Consider the following 21,194-nt stretch of genomic DNA (forward strand, 5'->3'; position numbering starts at 1 on the left):
TGAGGATTTGCTTCCCTTTCTGTTTTGCATCATTGTAAATCGACCCACTTTGGGGTTTTGGACCGCTAAACAGAATAAATGAGCTATTTGTAGACGTTGCTTTGCATATAGGTACTGCTGATTCATCGACCAAATAAGGGTGTATGAATTTGTTTAGCACCTTTAAACAACAATGAAATTCAAAGGGCTTTATATAAGACATAAAAAGGCAGGAAGCACAAGGCTATAAAAATAGAACACGTAGAAATAAGGTTTATTTAATATAAAGCTAAAATATGGATCAAGAAATATTAAAAGTGTAAAAAAGAAACATATAGATGAAGTCATTGTCAACATAATCCTTAGCTTCAGCTTTAGATGCAACTTTAGTTTTAGATTGCATTGAGTTAGAATACAATATTAAGTAGTTTGATCGTGTACAATTCTGAACACTGGGCGGTTTTATTGTCATTGGGATCAGCAGCACATTTGATTCAGTGTCAACAAAAAGCTAAATGGAGCTTTAAAATGATTATTGTATCATCTCTATTGTGTAATTAAAATACCACAAATCTACAGAGAACAATGAAGTGGTTTGGCAGGTATGTTATGACTCAGCAGTCATGAAAAGGGAACTCCTACTGTATAATACACAGCTGGCCGCAGGAAACACCATGTGTAGCTATCAGCAGACCTGACGCTGATGCCAACACACTGCACAGAGGTTGGTAATACTATGAGTCAGGATTACATTTGCAATTGGCGGAGGTTAGTATGGCAACAACAATTTTATCCTCTTTATCTACAGTTAATGTGATAAAGCAATCTACTGGCAACGTGAATGAAGGGTTCATTAGCAAAACCAATTATATCTTGATTATTTTTCTAAATTGTTTTTTTATGTGTGCAATCCACGGAATATCAATCAATCTGATGCTGGTTTATTCATTTTATAAATGGAGATTATTATCTGCGTAGACAAAACTTTTTTTTGGTATAACAGATAGTGGAGATATAACTGGCAATGATGGAGGTCACTTAATTACATTTAATTCATCTTGACAAATTCAATATATTTACTGCTGTGAGGTCCCTCAACTCATTAAATTACGTTTCTGAAGATGATCAACACACTAGCAGAATTCCCATCATGCATTATTGAGAGTTAAAAGTCGCTAAAAACATTTGCTAGTTTAAAAAACCTATACATAACAGAAACTTGCTGTGTGTTTTTTTACATCACATGAACTCATGGTTAATTTTCATGATTTAAAGAATAATAATGAAGATTCAATTCAATGTAATCCCTCCCGTTGAACAGCACAAATCTCTGGTACAAACTGGTGTGAAGAGGTGTTGAGTCAAGCTAATATCTTAATTTTAATTGACTTGTTTTGTCAAGTTTAGTGAGCTTAACTTGCCTGATTTTACATTTTCACGACTCATGATCAGAGTTTGAATTATTTATTTAACTTTAGTTCTGTTTACTTCCATTTTTGAGGGGGCTTGTGCTGCTAACAGGCCCATCTAGAAGGGGATCAGGTTTGGAAATAGTGTTGGGACTCATTTGGGATTTATGTCAATGCAATGCTTTGGTCAGTCAATCAATGTCTTAACCTGAACCTCAACATCAGGCCTCACCACTTCTTTTTCTCTTTTATTTAAAGTCTTTCAACTTTTTTAATTAAACTAAACCACAAAAGTTCTGAATGCTTAAATCTTCAATACCTTACATACATCTTAAAATGGCTAAATCCTTGATTTTCTACAGTGTAGGTTTGGCTTGGGATTGAATAAACTATTTAAAAAACAAACATAAACCATATCTTAGGCAAAGATTCCTGCTGTGTTAGGAGACTTTATTCAAAACAAAAGCTCCTGTAGACCCTCCTCTTTCTTTCAGGAATAACACAACTATGGTTCATCGGTGCCTGTGTATCTTTTTGGTTTTACATGCATGCTGTTTATCATGTATGGAGATTTCATGTCGCTCCATACTGGTTTTTGTCAACCTGTTGTAACTATGACAGCAGCAGTTGAGATGATTTACTGTCATCATAAGTTGGCTTGAAGCTATGTACACGGCGCTGCATCAATGAGGCGTTCAGTCATTATGATGCAGGACGACCCCGAGGAGCGGGATGTTAGCATTCATCAGAAGATTATTCAGCATTTACAGTATGGTTATTGAGCCCGTATGAAAGGAAAACACATGCAGCTGAAGGTTATTGTAATAACTGCTTGTTGGATTGTAATTTGATGGATAAAGTAAGCGATACTGATCCAAATCAATCTATTCCTTTTCATGAAGTTGACGTGTCTGCTCATGTGTGAGGGCTTCAGGCAGATCCTCTGGCGCCCTGACAGAGCTCTGACCCACTTTGTTGACTGGCTGAGTGGGTTTCTCTGTTTTTGGTTTCCTGCTTTTCTCACTTCTACTCAAAGAACTCGTCATTACAGATGATGCAATGATGCTTTAAAGCGCTATGGTTAAAGACAAATAATACTGACGTTGAATTAGTGTTTGCAGGAGAGAAAGGAAGGCAGCAGAGTTTGTCCAGAGTTTGAGAAAATCTGATTTAATCAAATATAATCCTATAAACTTTATGGAGGCAAGATGAAACATACTTTTTTAAGGCTTTAAAACATGCAATGTACTTATTTATTTACCGTTGATATTTTCACTTAAAAAGAAGCTGGATTTAAACATAAAAAAACGCTTTTATTTTAAAGTAAAAGTATATAAGTATAATCAGGAAAATGAACAGTATTTGTAATATACTTTTTTTTACATCATTAATTGTTTACCATTAATCATGCATTCATGTAAAGGCATTCTGCTGTAGTTGGTTGAGGTGGAGCCCATTTTGTTACCATATTTGTATTATCATCATCAAACTGGTTGTTTTCCCCCTTTGCTTGATTCATTATTTATTTTGTGAACAAAATAAGAAATGTCATTACAGTTGCCTAATCCCCAAAATATTAAAAATATATAAATAATTCAAAGGAAAATCATCATAGAATCATGTTTCTGACGCTGGAACCATGAAATGTCATGACATGCAAAATAACAAAACTAGTTTCAAAATAGTTGCAAATAAATGTTGTGTTAATTGATTTATAGTGTGTAGTGACATGAGAAGGAAATGCTCAAGTTAAGTACCTCAAATCATTAATTAAGTGCATAACTTGGGTAATGCAAGTGTTCTACATGTGGTCACGTGCTAAATCTTTAGATAGAAATACTTCAGTAATATATATTCACGTCAACACAATTCCTGGACTGCATCTTGAAGTGTGTGGGCCATTCTCTGCAGACTGTCTCAGTGTCCAGGCAGCCTGAAGCCACATGATGCAGGTGATGACCTCACACACACAAACACACACACACACACACACACACACACACTCACACACACACACACACACACACACCGCACACACAACACACACACACACACTCGCTCTCTCTCTCTCTCTCTCGTCTCTCTCTCTCTCTCTCTCTCTCTCTCTCTCTCTCTCTCTCTCTCTCTCTCTCTCTCTCTCTCTCTCTCTCTCTCTCTCTCTCTCTCTCACACACACACCAGCCAGGCTTCCCCCTCCGTCTCATCTCAGGTCCTCAGGATGGATTTATGCAGAGCGGCATCACGCCACGCAGCTGAATGGAGCTATGAACAGCTAGCATAAAGGAAAATGTCACTTGTGTAACACTGTAAATAGCAATTAGTGTTGTGACTGTGTAGAAAGGTTAGCTAGCATTCACATCAGATTTATCTCGCACCATTGAGAATATTACAATGGCATTTACAGTATGAACAAGAGTGACAAGTCTATCCGTTTTTATTATTGCAGTTAAATACATGCAGCTATTGAAAGGGTGCCAACATTTTCAGCTTTGCGAAGGCTGTCATTGCTATAAAATGAAGTCTGTTTGGGTGAAAATAAATCCAACATCCTGTGAGCCGTCCAGTTTCAGAGGAATCAGAAAATGCTGCTTGATTTCTAAAAGATAAGAGGGAGAATTCTCTTTCATCTGACTCTCATAGCTAATTTCTAATGCTCACAATCCTGTCAGGAATCCTTTTGATGAATGCACGAAAGAGGGCATCAGCTTGCAATGTGTTTGTTGTTGTGACACGCCTTCTCGGCAATATATAAATGTATTATTTTTACTTTCAATACTTTAGTACCATTTTTCTTATGATGGATGGCTTGTTATCAGATCCTCCTGTAGTGAAACGCCCTCGATGACTTGAAGCTGAAAAGAGCAGCATATGCTCCTAATAACGTAGCAGGTGCTCTTCCCTGTGCATGCAGGGAAACAGACTTTCTCTGTTAGTCTTCAAAGCCCCCCCGCCCCCACCCCCACCTCCATGACTGTAATACATAGTCCTCCGCCCATCATATCTGCATATGTGCTGAATTGCAGAACAGTAGCAGTTCTCATGTAGCTCCACCTCAAGAGTGTTCTTCTCATGTCGTTCCAGTGTTGAACAAAGCAAGTGTGTGTGTGTCAATGTGTGTTTGTTTGGAGGCAGATGTGGGGTCCAGGGTTTCTTGCCTGAGGGCCTCTCCTCTAAAGGCATCTGGTGCCGGTTGGAGAGCCGTATGAAGCCTGATGAAACCGCAGCTGACATTTTGAAAACACGACATGGCGCAGTAGATGAAGCGTAGCGACTGAAGGATTACGTTTGCTTCACAGAGAGATTTTCTCACCTTTTTCTTTCCCTTTTTGCATCCTCCATCTTTAAGTCTCCCTTTCCTCCTGCGCCTTCAACCTTTTTCCGGCTCATGATACATGCATGTTGAACGCTATCATGCTGAAAATTGACTAGGGAGTCTAGAAGCACATGACGCATATTATTTGCTTGAGAAATGCACATTTGCAGCATTTCAACACACGCTGTTTCAGGCTCCCATCCTGCGATAATAACAGTGATTTTTTTCTCCGTCACACAGAATGTGGGTCGCAATGAGAAAGCGAGGCCTTGCGGGGAGAGCCATAAATATCTCTCTCCCTCTCTGGTTTGAATGGTAATATGGTTAGTAGGGGCTGTGTGTGTGTGCAGCTCATAGTAACAGGTCCAAGGAAACCCAGAGGAGCTCAGAAGAGCCCGAGGCAAGGTGTTGCTTCATCTGCAGTCTTTGGAGCCAGAGACATCTCTGCTGCTTTTTATTTCGTCAGGCGTTGTGGGGTTCCTTGAAAATGATGTTTGTAAAATTCAGAGAAGGGAAGGGTCGATGGAGAATAGAAAGAGAACGCCTCGTGCTGTGCTTGTAACTGTGTGTAAGAAAGGGAAGGCACAGGGTGAGAGACGAAGACCTCCCTCCACTGTGCGGCATGCTGAGCGCACAAAAATGTTTTAGTCACACCTCTTTTTATGAAGGTGAAAGTCATGATGCCTGAAGGGTTTAACCTATCAAATCTAGCTCATTAGCTAATGAGATGAAGGGACTTACATTTCCTTGATAGACACTAATCTCTGCAGTTTACTGTCAGGAAGGTTCTTCTCTTTTGGAGAAAATCTGATCATCTGTTATTACTCTTTATACATACTCAAATAAAAAATGATGGTGCTCATTGCTTTCAGCTTCTACCTGTTAGGAATTCTTCGTCCAAGAGGTTTTTACCAGGACCAAAAAGAAACAGACCGGTTGATTACAGTATAAATGGTGAAACACGGAATAAATCAGTTGGACGTTCAAAATCTCCAGTGCTGTTTGGCTGCAGCTAACGTTAGCTCAGCATGTTCCTCTGATAGCTTTAGATCAAGACATCTGATGTCCAAATTCCTTCATGAAATATATGATTAATAAGGTATTAAGAAGATAATACTTTAAGAATGTTGCTTGGATTGGCTAGAAATTCTATTCATGACAATCAAAGCGGCAACAACATATACATTTCACTTTTTCAATGGGGCGATGAAAGTGAGAGATAGTGAGTCACAGCAGCTAATGGAGCTAGCAGCTACCTGTGTCACCTGTTTATTATGCCGGATAAGATCACAAAACATACAAACATACGGATGTCCATACACACATTTTCACACATGTTTAGCTGTCATATACACCAACGCCTTGTTGTCATCTCTTTGTCCTCTCAAACCAGGAAGTCAAACCACATTCCCTTTGCAGGAATGTCGCCTAGTAGTGTGTCACTTTCTGTTGTCACTTTTCTGATACACCAAGTCTATACATGCCTTGGTGACACGCCACCCTATGGCCTCATACCTTAAACGAAGAAAACATACCACTGTGTACGACATGTTCTCATTAGTAGCCACTTTAAACTATCTGCACACTTGTTTCACTTGATAAACCAATTCAGTTTCATATATTACTACCTGTCGTGTTGTTATTCTTGGCCTCGATGAAAAGTAATTAACCTCCTCCTGCTGTTTGTTTATTACTGTGGGGGATAATTATTTAGACTGTTTTTAAGAAGCCTCCTGTGGCCTTAAGTTACTCCAATATTTCCTTAAAGTATTATTTGTCATGATTAGGAGAAGTGCAGAAATTAGAAAGGACAATAATGAAGTATTAAGACCCTTGACTTTTATCAACATTGTAAATGCCACAGTATAATTGAGCCATATCACATTGTAAACAAATATAAATATTTGTTTCACCCCAATTGGACCTTTGTTCAGAATGCACAGACACAATTGAGGACCTGTAAGTGTAGAGAATATTCAAATGTTTCTTTAAATCAACTAGCTCTCAGATAGCTAGATTATTTATGATGTATTTTTTAATCTATAAAACTGCATCATCTTTCAAGAATCATCCTGACTTCTTTGTAATCTATAATAAAGCAGGGTAAAACTATTTCTGTCTACACACCTAAACTAATTATTACTGGAGTAATCCATCAAATCCCAGTTGAGCCGTAAATCACAGAATCTGGCAGCATTTCTTGTTTCATCTCTTATATTCGCCGTGCAGTGCCAACCAATCATGGGCCTCTGGGAAAACGGTAACATATGTCACTCATACCGCTGTTGTGCGAGGAAAAGTACGCCCTTCAGTTAAAAAACAAGCGCCTTACATGATAAATGAATAGCACATCGCTGCTAATAAACACAACGTTTATCTGAGGCTTGATCATAAACCAAATACTGTACCATTTTAATATGTGCATGTCCTAATGAAAAGTCAGAGGATCACCAAAGTCAAAAGGGTTCATCCTCTTGGGATCAAGAATGGGTGTACCAAATTTGATGAATATCCATGCAGTTGTTGTTGCAGCAATATCCGTAGCTTCAATGGCTATAAAATGGCAAAATATCCAACCATAACCCTAAAGTCATTCTTTAGTATTGCATTTCCCTTATATATTGTAAAGGATTAGCATAGTTAAGTGACATCAGATGCACATACTGTTGCATCATCCAAAGTACCGTATCATAATAATCAAATAACCCGGCCATACCGCTTAATCCACTGAGGATTGTGGAAGGCTCGTAAATCTATTGAGTCGCCTAAAATTAGATCACAGCAGCAGCGTGTGTGTGTGTGTGTGTGTGTGTGTGTGTGTGTGTGTGTGTGTGTGTGTGTGTGTGTGTGTGTGTGTGTGTGTGTGTGTGTGTGTGTGTGTGTGTGTGTGTGTGTGTGTGTGTGTGTGTGTGTGTGTGTGTGTGTGTGTGTGTGTGTGTGTGTGTGTGTGTGTGTGTGTGACTGACTGACTGCATGGGTGTGGCTGTGTGTGTCCCTGAGCCTGTGTGTAGATGTTATATACGTATTTGTGCCCACATAGTTATAACAGAGGGCATTGGTTAAAAGCCTGCAAAGCCGCTGACAGAGATTCAGAGGATTTCCCAAGGCGGCCATTATCCAGATGCACATGCAGAGGCTGCATGCTGCCACATATTCTATACACTTTATGTCGGCACCATCAGATTTAGTATTGGGTATCCAAGCCATCTTGTTTTTTGTGTGTCTGAGTTACCTTTAGATCTATTTTTGTTGTTGTTGCCAGGCTCGCAATCCTTTGCAGAAGAGCATGTAGTTAGTATTATTTATAAATGTTGCTGATTACCACCCACTACTCGCTTTGGGAGCAGCATAGCAAACATCTTTCCTCATATCACAGTGATACTATCACTTGATAAAAAAACATGCTTTTCTCAATTGTGCTATAGGTTCAAACCAGAGGGGCTTTCATTATTACAGAAACAGAATCATATTTACAAAATGGTTGTGCTTTAAAGGCTGCATGTACAATTGTTTTCATTGTCCAGTAACATGCCAATTATCTTTACAATTAGTTGATATGTGAAACATAACATTTAATTAACAAAGTAATGAAAAACACCCAAATTGCATCTTTTACTGGCTAATTTTGTTCGAAAAAATGTCTAAAACTCAAACTTTTTTGCTGACATTACAAAGATTACAATACTGTCTCCTAAAAATGGTATTCCCATATAATTCAACTACATTCTCAATTATGTTTTGAGACGTGTTTAATGTTGAATTGAAAACAATTTGTTTCAACAACTGAAACAAAATAAAATAATATCGCTGTACAAAATGATGTTTAGGAAGAAAGACTACATGATTAGGGTTAGTAACTGATGATATGTTTGTAAGGTGAAAAAAACACAGACTAAATGTAAAACAGCAGCAGACATAAGGGAACAGAAAACAGACGTATCAGTGCAGTTCACCTCAGATCTATAAATAAACAACGTGTCCCGTTATAAGTTGTAGTGATGACGCTCTCTCCGGATCGTTTCCTGTCACAAGATGCTGTTTAAGGATGCTTGCATGCATGGATTGCTCTCTCAGTCTCACTGCCTCCTTTGTGTCTCAGTACTTTAACACACACATGACTTTAAAGTAAAGAAGATGTATTGTTTCTCTGTGGTGAGAAGAGCGTCATGTGCCAGGAAGGATATGATTTTATAAAGCTTGAGGCTGCCTCTATAAAACATACAATGTAATCTAAAGGTTTATTATTACCTGCCTTTATGACCTCAATACAGTATGTACTGTGGAGTGTACTGTGTCAGAGAGCTGCCAGTGTTCTTTCTTTCTTTATTTGCATATACGCATTTATATAAACAGAAATAAGAATTTATGGATAAGATTGTCCAAAAACATTGTCTTATGTAGACGCCTCCCCCGATTATTGATATTCATAAACACATTAAAAAGAAAAAAAAAATTCAAAAACAAAGATTTCTTGATTGATCAAAATTGCAATTCTAAGCCATTTATATTAATGTTCAATTAAAAACCTAATAACCTTTTCAACCCCTAATGATAAATGGAGGATCAAAAAACATGGTTCGCAGTCTAAACATGTAGAAAAAGGAAACATAGGCATTTGAATTTCATTTAAATATTATTTACTATTGCAACATATCAACATATGTATTTCTTATCTTTTTCTTTAAGGTAACAGAGTCAGGAGTAACAAAGACAAATATCTTTATTAAAGTCAGACATAAGCAGGATCAGAGGAGAATTTGAGGAATACTGCTCGAAAAACTTCATATTTCTTATTTTACTAATCAGTAATGATACATTGAGCTGGATCCGGAATAATGGCCACATTACCTAGAAAACATCCAACAAGTCAAAAAACACAAGCGGTAAACAATCTTTAAATCAAGATTCAAAGGAACTACACACAGTGTACTGCCAGAAGTACAGCATAATCCCTCATCACAAAAGTATCAATTATACTTCATTTTTAAGAGAAAATAATGGCAACAAGTAAAGTTATACAAAATGTACATTTTGTAAACATGAAAACTGACTAATTTAACTTTAACCACTGTATAAGCGCAAATTAATTTGTCCTGTGCAATTATAGAATTATTTGTTCAATTTTAAGTGTTTGGTTTTACTTCTATAAAAAGTGGTAGAGTCAAATCTGTTCTCAAATATGACTATTACTGTAAAAATAAGGTTCAAATAAATGTGAAATGATCCATATTAACATAATCATTTTTGGGGAGAAAAGTTCCAAGAATTTGAGTCAAATATTGAGTTAGTTCACTTATCAAAGATCTGTCCGTGCTTCACACTGCTCTGTGTGGAGCAGGAAACAGCTGTTGGGTTTATTAGTGTGATCCCACAGTGAAACGTGACATCAGCGCTGCAGTAAAGCCTCGATTCACGCCTGCTGTCTCCTCCCTGCTGTGGGAGTCTCTCATGTTTGTGTTTGTGTCGACTCATTATTCATGTGTACATATGCCGTGTGAGAGAGTATACCGTGATTGACAGTTACATATGTTCAAGTTGCAGTTACAGTCACAGATGTACTTTAACCTCTGGTGCTGTTCTATCAGTGTTGAGAGAAATACATGTCCATTAACTCCTTAAAAACAGACTTCTGGTTTTCAGAGACACAGGGACATATTGCACTCTGTGTAATCACACATATACATATAACATATCACCTAAAATAGCATTATATTGACTTTTTTGTATAATTCAACATAAAAATCCACAATACCTGTTATAATATTAGATAAAGATTGTCACCTGTAGTGTCTCCACTTAACTTTATTAGCCTTCTGTAAGCAAATAAGTGAATTAGGAATTTTGTTTTGTCTTTGATGAACGAAAAGTGACAGTAACAGCTTATCTTAAAAGAATATTTTGCGGTCAACCATAACTTTTATTATATTTATTGATAGCTGTATTTATACAATTTGAAAATGTTTTGTTTAAAAGCAAAGAAAGATTGACATCATACAAGTCGTGTTTTAGAGAATCTGCCAACGCCCTGAAATATGACCTTCCTGAGTCAGGGCTAGACGTCTGGTGTAGACGTCCAGAAGTGATTTTACTCATGAAATGTCACTCTCAGAAATGTTAGAGGCTGAAGTCTGAGGCTCAGATGTGAGCGATGATGCTCTGTCTGCATGACCAAGGAGGGGAAAGGTCAACGGTATCCAAGGCAACAGCCTAACCTCCCTTTACTGAAGGCTGTGAAGGGAACAGTGAGTCTGAAGATGTGAGAGAGGAGTGTGGAACTAACTCACAGACCACTGTTATTGTTAGCCTTCAGCGTGACGAACAACAAAACACTCTGCACCCTCGTCACTTTGACAACGCTGTCACTCCTCCAGATTGTCTCTGCTGTCACCGGCATGACTTATTTACCCGCTCCAACAGGAATATAAAGGGCTTTTTGTTTGTCACCTTTTTGCTGGGTTGCACCAACAAGGATTAACAACAACATTATTCCTATAGCAAAAACTAGTTCCAAAATGAGTAAATACAGAAGAGGACATACTGTGACATGTCTCCATGCTTTAATGTTTAAAAAGGTATTTATTTTTCTCATACTGCCTGTGCTGCTGCACCTCTCCACCCTCTGTCTGAATAAGACCTGTGAAATGCTAGGATGTGTCCTAGCATTTCAAGTACAATGTGTTGGAGCGTTAGCCAATAGAATCGCAAATGTAACATATTGATGTCACTGTGTGCGGTCAGGACCTAGTAAGTAAATATAAAACAGATTGACTTGCTAAAAAATCTGTTTAAAGGTTATGATGGCTTGGCATCAAAGATCTTTTTCTGGATCTTTGAGTAAACTAGGCTGCCAAAATAATCTTGCAAAAGGTGACATAATAGTAGATTTAAACTTGATTATATTTGCCTAATACTTCTTTAAAAGACAGCCATTCAAAAGTGTGTTTTAAACTAAATGTTACTTTCTTTTCCTCTTCAAATTTGCTTCAGTTCTACCAGGTTTAAAGGTGGGGTAGGTAATTTTGGAGAAACCAGCTCGAGATCGCTAGAATTTGAAAATACACAGCCGGAAAAAATCTGCCACATCCTTACAGAGCCCCTCCTCCAACACACACGAACGTGCACATGACCAATGAGGGCACGAGATAAGTTTGTGCCCCGATGGAAGGCTGACAGGCAGGTAGGCCATCCAGTTATTTTAGCCGGGCCGGCTAAAATGATTGGTCGTGCTTTTTACAGTACTACGGCTTCCACAGATGACATTTTTTTATGGATTTTTTGTCAAAGCACTTAAGATATTCATTGCTATCGGGATGTTAAGAGCATTCCATGGAATATAACAAAAAGTGTATCTCGAGCCGGTTTCTCAACTTACCTACCCTACCTTTAAAGTACATTTATCTAGTATTGTTCAAAGATCATGATCACAAAGTGTTTTAAAAGAATAACAAATGACAATAACAGACTAGTCAACACTGATTAATTATAAACCCTAGACAGGATAATATTAATAATACATGGTATTTTTAAAACGCTTTTTTCGTATTCCTATTCCGCTTAATACTCATAAGAAAAGAAAGATAACTTCATGTTGGTGCAACCCAACCCTGGGACTGCTTTCTTGGTGTTTGTATCCTACTTGTCCTTTCTGTCCTCTTCTCACAGCTATTAGGCATTCTGTGTAATTGTTGAGTATGATGAGAAGTTGGCAGGAGAGAAGTCTTCCCCTTCCAATCCTACAGCAGAGACGAGTCCAATGAGCTGTCCTCTGACCGGCTGCCAGATTGCTGTGTGTTCCCCCGGCTACACAGAGCTGGGAGCGCTGACAGAGAGGCAGAGGAATTTTTTACGGAGATGTGAGAAGCAGAAAAATAGGAGATAAAAGCAAGAGAGCAAACGAAGGAAACAAGGCGTCAGAGCATTTACCGGCTTGCAAAAACATTTGAGACTCCAGCACACCCCATCGCTGGCTCTGACCCAACGCCTGTTACGGAGAGGGGGACTGGGAGGGGGTGGAGGGAGGGGGCTGGATAAACAAAACACGTCTGTAGCTGGATGAAGATTCTGCCACATTCAGCAGATGTTCAGTTTTCTCTTGGACCTGCAGGATTTGTAAACATGGATTTGTATAAAATGGCCAAAACGTATAGAAGGCAAACCGTATTTTTTTTCGGAGGTCTTACTTGAGTCAGGGATGAACACAAAACAGCAGAAGAAAATTCTCCCCTTTTGAATAAGATGAACAATGAATGGGAGGTATTATTTGTAAAGCAGCAGTTACATCAGCACACAGGTGTCCCGTCAGTGAACCTGGGGTCGTTGTCCTGAGCCCGAACATTTCAACATGTTTCAGTGTCTCTAGTGTCAAAAAGCACCATCAGTGTGCTCAGGCCAGCTGGATGAAGAATATGAAAATAAAGCCACGGGGTCGGATCGCATGTCCACACGCTGAGTGTGGGAGAGTTCAGACAGGGAGGCAGACAACACTACAGTTATTGTGTTCTCACATGATCAGTACACTCGCAGTACTTTCTTTTTGATGTGAAGTTACAGGAATTGTTCTGTTGTTGGTGAACAGATGCAACATCTTGATTTTTACAAAATAAAACATTAACAATTTTTTCCGGTGATAAAACAAGTACACAGATACTCTACTGAAGTAAAAGTAGAAATGGCACAGTGCTACATACTCTGTTACATCTACATGTCCTGCATTCAAAAAGTAAGTCAGTATAAACATCAATTTAAATAAATAATGAAAAAGTACTTTTGTACAAATGTAATTATACTATTGCATCATATTTAAATACAAATATATTTTATATACTGCTTGGTTGCTTAATTTTCAATTATACATTGTATTAATAATTTAAATCTGTCAAATAAATGTAGTCAAGTGAAAAGGTAAATACTTCCGTCCAAGATGTTGTTGAGGGGAAATATAAATTATTATGAAGTGCTCTATTTTTTTAATTAATGCACGTATTTTGACTTCAAATGATCATTCAATTCATCCATAATATTAGCAGAAAAATTACTATCAACTTTTTGGATAATCGATTGATAATTTCAGTAATTTCTCAGGCAACAATAGATGTATTTAAACGTAATAGTTTGGGTTTTGAGCTGTTTGTAAGGCAAAACATTTGAAGGTGTCACCATTTTTTATATTTTATTGGTTAAACAAGAAATTAATAAATGGTTTGATAAACAGCAGATTAACTGATAATAAAAGTCATTGTTGCAGCCCTCCTTCAGAGCACCCGGCCCACTCTTACAATATTGTTGAGATGCCTGTATTTTTAGCTCTACTGAAATATTGATACCATCAAACCACAAGGCATTACAGTTTCAGTCTGAGCTGCACAGCTGCCTGAGTCACTTCCCAGTCTTTAAAGACACTTTAAAATCAGATCTCTGTTCTTCCTCACAAGACATGTCTTTGTCATTTGTTCAAGGCCAGCTGACTCTTCATGACACGCTGTGACGTAAGTATGTTATTTCAGCTGCACTGCCAAAATGGCAACTTAAATTGTTTGTCAATAATAACAGTTTCTAATTGTTTGTGCATAGAACCTTAAATGATCTATATATATATATATTTTTTTGTTATTCAAATTTTTATTAGGAATACAGGTCATAGACAGTATACAGCAGAACATACTTTCAACTCTCCATATGCAAAAGGAGAATAATAATCAATAATCAGTTGTAATAAAATGATCATTCTGCAATAGCGTGGTTGTAATATGCATAAGTAAGTAAACAAAATTAAAATAGACTATAAGTTAAAGACAGGGAATAATACAAAAAATGAATACGAATAATTAAATTAAATAATAATACATAAACAGACGATATACAAAGAATTAAAAACAATAAAATAAGAAAAACACAGATTTTTACATATATTCCTAAACAAGAGAATCAAGTAATGTTTACAACCGAGTAAATTATCTATATTTGAAGTAGAAATTGTTATTGTAGCAACCAACACAGAACGATTGGATCTTTTTTTCCTTATGACCTAAGCATATTATAGAGCTGCAGGAAGTGGGCTTGATTTTGTAATTGTGACCTTCTTTTAAAGCACCCTGACACGTTAAATATAAGGTACATGAATCCACCTTTGTATTGAAACTGTATTTTTAAAAGTGTTATGCTCTTTCAGTTCAAAAACTTGCCATGCATGCTTTTCTTGTTGCAAATATTCAGTTTGGTGTTCTGTGCTATTTTCAGGCTGCACCGTTTAGTCCCAGGAGGTAGAAAGTCAATCTTTGGAGGCTTTAAAAAGTGCGCGACCTCCTACGGTATACTTTTATTTTTCTTTGCTCTGTTTTGTTGCCTTGTCAATCGAAATGGCCAACGGGGCCCTAGGTACTCCGGGTGAATCTGGAATGAGTCAGGCCAATCCATTGTATTCAGCTGAGAAAAGCTGTGGGATTTAGTGCTCCTCGAGAAAAATAGCCAACCCTCTGGAGAACTGGACCTGGGCGCTCGAAACTTTTGGCTGTGAGCAGCATTTTGATTTGGGGTAGAGCTTTAGCCCCGGGTTGTGTTTTGTTATCTGTGCTGTGTTGTGTGGGGGCTATTTAATATGCAGCGTGCTCTGCATGAACACTCGGATCAAGGTGGTCTGTTGTCAAAAGCACAAGGCTCAATGTTTTCAAGTGTTGGAGTGAATCCCCAGAGAGGAAAGATTTACTTTGAAGTTAAAAACAGATTGTTGAAACTCAGTGGAACATTTTATTTCTGAATACTATTAAATACACTTTGTATTATTATGCTACACAATTGCTCTTTTTGGCAGATTTCTCTCGCAAAAGGATTGTGCCAAAACAAGAAACCAAAATACAATTTAAAAGGTTTTAAAGTCCTGAAAACGGACTTAACTGCACGCGATCTATACAGTCTATGAAACAGATATGCACTGTATATTGTGAAATATCCTGCCTTCTCTTAAGAAAAACAACATTTCACAAAGAGGATAGGCTAAAGCTACACCCTGCTGAAAAAACCAGCTTAGACCAACAAGGCTGGTCTGGCTGGTCAGGCTGGTAAACCAGCCTGACCAGCCAGTCAATATTAGGCTGGATTAGTTTGCTGGTTAAGAGGGGTTTTGGACACTTTAGCTGGTCAGGATAGCTGGTTTGGTCACAGTGGTCTAGCTGGTCACCATTAGCTGGTCGGGATAGCTGGTTTAGCTGGTAAAAGCTGGTGGTCACAGTGGTCTAGCTGGTCAGGATAGCTGGTTTGGTCACAGTGGACTAGCTGGTTACCATTAGCTGGTCGGGATAGCTGGTTTAGCTGGTAAAAGCTGGTGGTCACAGTGGTCTAGCTGGTCAGGATAGCTGGTTTGGTCACAGTGGTCTAGCTGGTCACCATTAGCTGGTCGGGATAGCTGGTTTAGCTGGTAAAAGCTGGTGGTCACAGTGTTCTAGCTGGTCACCATTAGCTGGTCCGACTGGTATGATCTTGAGTAGAACTTTAACTGGGATTACTTGATGGTTAAGCTGGTCATATATGATGATGAAACACTCTCACCCAATTGCAGTAGCTCAATGAACATCTATCATTTCAGATCAGAGCACCTACCTTACCAGAAAGGTACCAGAATGTATAGAATGTCTGTAAATAAATACTCATACATCAAATGATTAGAAGCAGGAAAATAATTTATAACACACAATGAACATTAACACACATTTGAAAACATTTTCAAAACACCCATTACTTCATATTTTTAAGCAGTTTCCTTCAATTGTTTCTTTCCGTTTTTCACAAGGTCCTGTATTTTTTGTGAAATGTAGTAACCGGCCAACTTCTCCCTCTCGGTCTTCTCCACGTTTTGTGAATTCAGCCATCCTCTGAAGCACTCTTGAAAAGAGAAAGGAAAAACAGATTACATTTTAGCTTTGTGTTATGATTACTTAAATATGTGCACTGTGAGATGAAAAAGAAAAATGTATCAAGTTTAGTTTTGAACATTCACTGTGATTGGGTCTATTGTCCACGCAATACACCGTATTTAATTTTGTATTTAATATTCTGTTCTTGTAAATATCATATTCTATTATATTACATGTATATAAACTTTTTGCACTACTATTTATTTTGTATTTTTGTATTTTATTATATATGTTGCATTGTTGGAGGAGCTCAGGTCAGAAGAATTTCATTGACATTTCTACACTGTAGCTGCTGAGCATATGATGATAAAACTTTTGAATCTTGAATCCAACACTTTTTTCAGTGGAAAATCCTAAATTGTAGGATAGTTTGGCCATAATAATGCTTTATGATTACATTTCTAGTGAGAAGTGTATATTTTACTTTCAGAATCTACCTCCAGTGGATGTGTAGGATCTACAGTATGATAGATATATTACTTTACACCCGGAAGTATGTATTGTCATTCTTATTGTCGATAAATTGAGGGATATACACTATATTTTATTAACACCAGTATGTACTTTATACATCCACCTCGAGTGTTTGTCTCTGCACCGGAAATAATTTAATTTTAAAGTTCAACCGCATATTATATAAACTATATCAGCGCCACACCTGCGTAACACATGGTGCCTCTTGTCTGAACCATTTTTTAAGCAATTTGTAATCTATTCTTGTCGACTTGCAGCCTAAATACAAAGATAAATCCACTCTCCTACCACTGCTTACCTCTAATGAGCCTTGGTAGAACTAGTGTCCGAGTCATGGGGTCCAGAACTGACTGAAGACATGTGGAACAGAGTCATAGGGTCCAGAACGGACTGAAGACATGTGGAACAGAGGACAGGCATGGTTCCATGTACAGGGAACTTTTTGAACCTTTCTGCAGCGATGAATAAAGAAAACAAAGAAGACATTATTAATAATAGTAATGATGGTAACAACAATAATATTAGTATAACTATTTATATAGCACTTACACAATTGTAAAGTGATTATCACAACAAAAATAAAGAACAAAACAATATCAACAATAAAAAAACAAATGATTATAGGAATGTTAAGAGACAAAGAAATGATAAACATTCTGATAGGCCGACTACAAAAGGTAGACTCAATGGCTCTTGAAGACATCAATGAGCAGTCCCAATAGATGCTGCTGTATAAAAATAAATAGAATAGGTCCAGATTTCTTCTATTTTGTGTTGGATGATTTGTTTTATTGATTGCTGATGGATGTATATATATAGGGTTTATTCAACAGCAGTAAAGCATTAAGTTGCTAAATGAACGTACACTGAACTGTAAAACAACTTACCACTATTTAGGAAAGGCTCTGATCAGGAGGGTTGACTAGTAGGACAGCAAAGAGGTGGTGTCATGTACAACCATTGGTAGATGTTACACCTGAAAGAAAGATAAGGAAATAAGAGAAGACAGGAGGACAAACATCCTCTTAAGTAAAAGACCAAATCATGTCAAGCTTTAACCTGAGCCTGTTTTTTCAGTCTTTACAATGCACTGTTGGAAGATACCTTCCAAAGGCTACATTCAAACTCAATACCATAAATAACTGGGTACCAAAGTGCTTTACCTGATAGAACACGTTCCACACGGAGCAGCAACCATCCGGCTCGGCCTTTTGCTGCATATCATCTCCTCCCTCTCCACTGTTTCCAGTAGATCTCTACTGTCCAATAAAACTGAAATTCCCCAAAAAATCATATTAAAAAAAGTTAAAAACAATAACTTGCTTTTGGCATTGAAATAGATTAGATTATAATCTCACCTTTTTCCTGGATGTCAGGAAGGCGTTCCCTTCAAGTCCGCAACCAGTCATAGGGGTTCAAATGCAAAGCCTGAACGATGACAAGAGCGAGATTTACATTTTACAATTATATTTTTAATTCATACCAGAGCAGTGTGTACGACATGCAAAGAACAGATCAAATCCCCTGACAGACTCACACACTTTGGTGATGTCCTTATCTGATAATGTTTCATTTTTTTGCAGCAAAGTAACATTACTCAAAGTATATGTTTTGCATCTCCTCAACAATGGTCTGTATCATTGAGTAGAAAAAAACTGTCCCCACAATTTCAGGTAGATTAACACACATTTGTAAGAAAAGTTTACAATGAAGTTACAATGAAGTTTACTGTCTGTCTGTGTCTATTTCAGTTTCGCTAGCAAGACTGCTGGTAGACCAGCTTCACCAGCTTCACCAGCATAGACCAGCTAAAACCAGCATAGACCAGCATGACATCCATGCTGGGCTATGCTGGTTTAGCTGACCAGGCTGGTCTTGAACCAGCAAGAACAGCCTGGCCAGCTTGTCCAGCCTGGTAAACCAACTAAACCAGCCTAACACCAGCCTAAAACCAGCTAAAACTAGCTAAAACCAGCTAAAACCAGCTAAAACCAGCAACCATCTTAAGCTGGTCTATGTTGGTTTTTTCAGCAGGGCAGATGTAGCACATTAGACGGTTAGCTTCTCAAACAGCTAGCTCAGTAGTTGATTAGCACTCGTTTTGAAAATCCTGTTGACATGATTTCTGACTTTGAAAAGAGATAACTTTTTCTGAGAGCTAGTTGAGAAGAAGGAAACCACACCCATGCCTGACCGCTGAAGCCTTGAAGTGATTAGCTTAGCCTAGCATTAAGGCTAAAAGCAGGGAAAAACAGCTAGCTTGGATCTGCTGAAGTTGTATTGCTATTCGCCAAAAAACGTGTCGTCAATTTAACTCCTTGTATGACCACAACTTGTTTTTTGTTTTAGTGAGCTCTTGAGGTGCTAATGGGTGGTGTATTTTTGAACCTTGTAAAGAACTAGGCTAGCTGTTTCCCCAGCTTCCTATCTTTAGACTTAGATAACTGCCTCCCTTTCCTGGCTATGTGTTTAATGCACAGACAGATCAATTAGCATCAAAGTTCTCATTTAACTCTCCGCAACAATCAGAACATGTTTTAATTCTCTATCAAGCTATAAAAAACGTTTCATGTAGTGCACTATGGTCGGGCTGTATTTCTGCAGTTTGTCAGTTTTAATATCCAGCTCTGTGTTAATTGTTAGTTGTCCTGCTTCAAGTGTTTTATGTCCACGATGATCAAAACGCCTAAAATAGAGCATTCTATAAATAAAAAATGGTTTGAAAAAGACCTTATTTCTTTCATGTCCAAAGGCAGAAACACTTGACAAGTTATCATTATTACATGTGCACCGATTTACATTTTACTGAGACAGGATCTTCTTTAAAGGCTCCATGATTATTTCTTATTCTACCCCCACTCCACTCGGCAAAGCAGATGACCTTGAAACCAAAATAAGATGAGTGTGTGAGTGTGAGTTTGTGTGTGTGTGTGTGTGTGTGTGTGTGTGTGTGTGTGTGGATGCAAACAGAGAGAGATACAGATCTCATCGTCTGCTGCTGTGACGAATGAATGGTCGACCACCGGCGTCGCACCTCAGGATGCTGCTTAGAGGAATGACTCCACTTTACTCATTCATCTTCACACGCCTTCTTCTTCACTTCGATGTTTGATCCATCCATCGCCTCTGTCTCTGCAACACCTGCTGCCATGGCAACCCCAACATCCCCTCTTCCGTCCCTCAGTTAGTGGCTGGAGAGAAGCATGTTGGGTAATCTGACTTCACCTGGATCCTTTCCCCTGGGATTTTCCTGTCCTTGAACCATTTTTTCCTCGTGATATATTTAATCCCTTATTAGGATGGAATGAATCACATTTCTATATGTATGACCTGTTCCTATCAAAGCCTACATAATGCAATAATGCAGTCAAAGAGCTCTATATCCTTCTGGTGTAGTGATAGAAACGTCACTTTTTTCTTTTCCTGCTGCTTCTCCATGTGTGGATTAAATTATGGGTCTGCAGAAATATAATGAATACACTTAAATCGACACAAATAATGGCTATCTCAGGTCTGCTGTGTGCAGACACACATCATTGCTGCAGTATTGACCGGAGCTCATGGCAGCAGGTGGGTAGAGGAAATAATGGTGCAATTAAAGTGAGGAGCTGTGACATCTCAGAAGCCCAGACAGTTTGTATTGGGATTTTTTCTTTCATCGTTGATATTGTTTTTAGGAAATTAATGACTATAAAAGGAAAGGATGCGTCGGACAAGTCATCCAAATAGTCTGTCCGACAATATTTAAAAGATACAATTAGAGTGCTGTATTGTGCTTCTTATCCTTCCTTGCATGTGCTACTGTAGCTGTGGTCAGGGGGGTTATTTTTTATTGTTGAGTTGCTCGGCCATTTGCTGGAAATGTCTCAGGAACAACTGGAGGGAATTTATTTATAGGGCGCTATTATGTTTGTATTTGTTCCTGTTGTGTATTCTGCAGATTTTTGTGCATGTAATTGGTCTGCAAATGCTAAGATCCCATGTTCCCTACAGAGGGTGTTTCTCTCCCACACACTCCCCCCCCCTGCCTGAAACGCCTCCATTAGGCTCCTTTTTTAACTTATGCAACATAATAAAATCACTCTGTAACAATTGCGCTTCTATTGGCTAGCG

General features: G+C 38.1%; 1 protein-coding gene and 1 long non-coding RNA gene across 4 annotated transcripts in view; one reads left to right on the forward strand and one right to left on the reverse strand.

Moving 5' to 3' along the window:
* The window catches only part of LOC117473530 (rho GTPase-activating protein 44-like), a 78,772-nt gene that overhangs the window by 16,658 nt on the left and 40,920 nt on the right, over positions 1 to 21,194 (forward strand). The window lies entirely within an intron of this gene.
* Positions 16,112 to 18,028, reverse strand: LOC117473531. Its single transcript, XR_004555041.1, has 3 exons — positions 17,969 to 18,028; positions 17,380 to 17,533; positions 16,112 to 16,575 (listed from the first exon to the last, which is right to left on the reverse strand). It is a non-coding gene; the product is annotated as an uncharacterized LOC117473531 (long non-coding RNA).

Source organism: Trematomus bernacchii, unplaced genomic scaffold (assembly GCF_902827165.1).
Source record: "Trematomus bernacchii unplaced genomic scaffold, fTreBer1.1, whole genome shotgun sequence".
Classification (NCBI taxonomy): domain Eukaryota; kingdom Metazoa; phylum Chordata; class Actinopteri; order Perciformes; family Nototheniidae; genus Trematomus; species Trematomus bernacchii.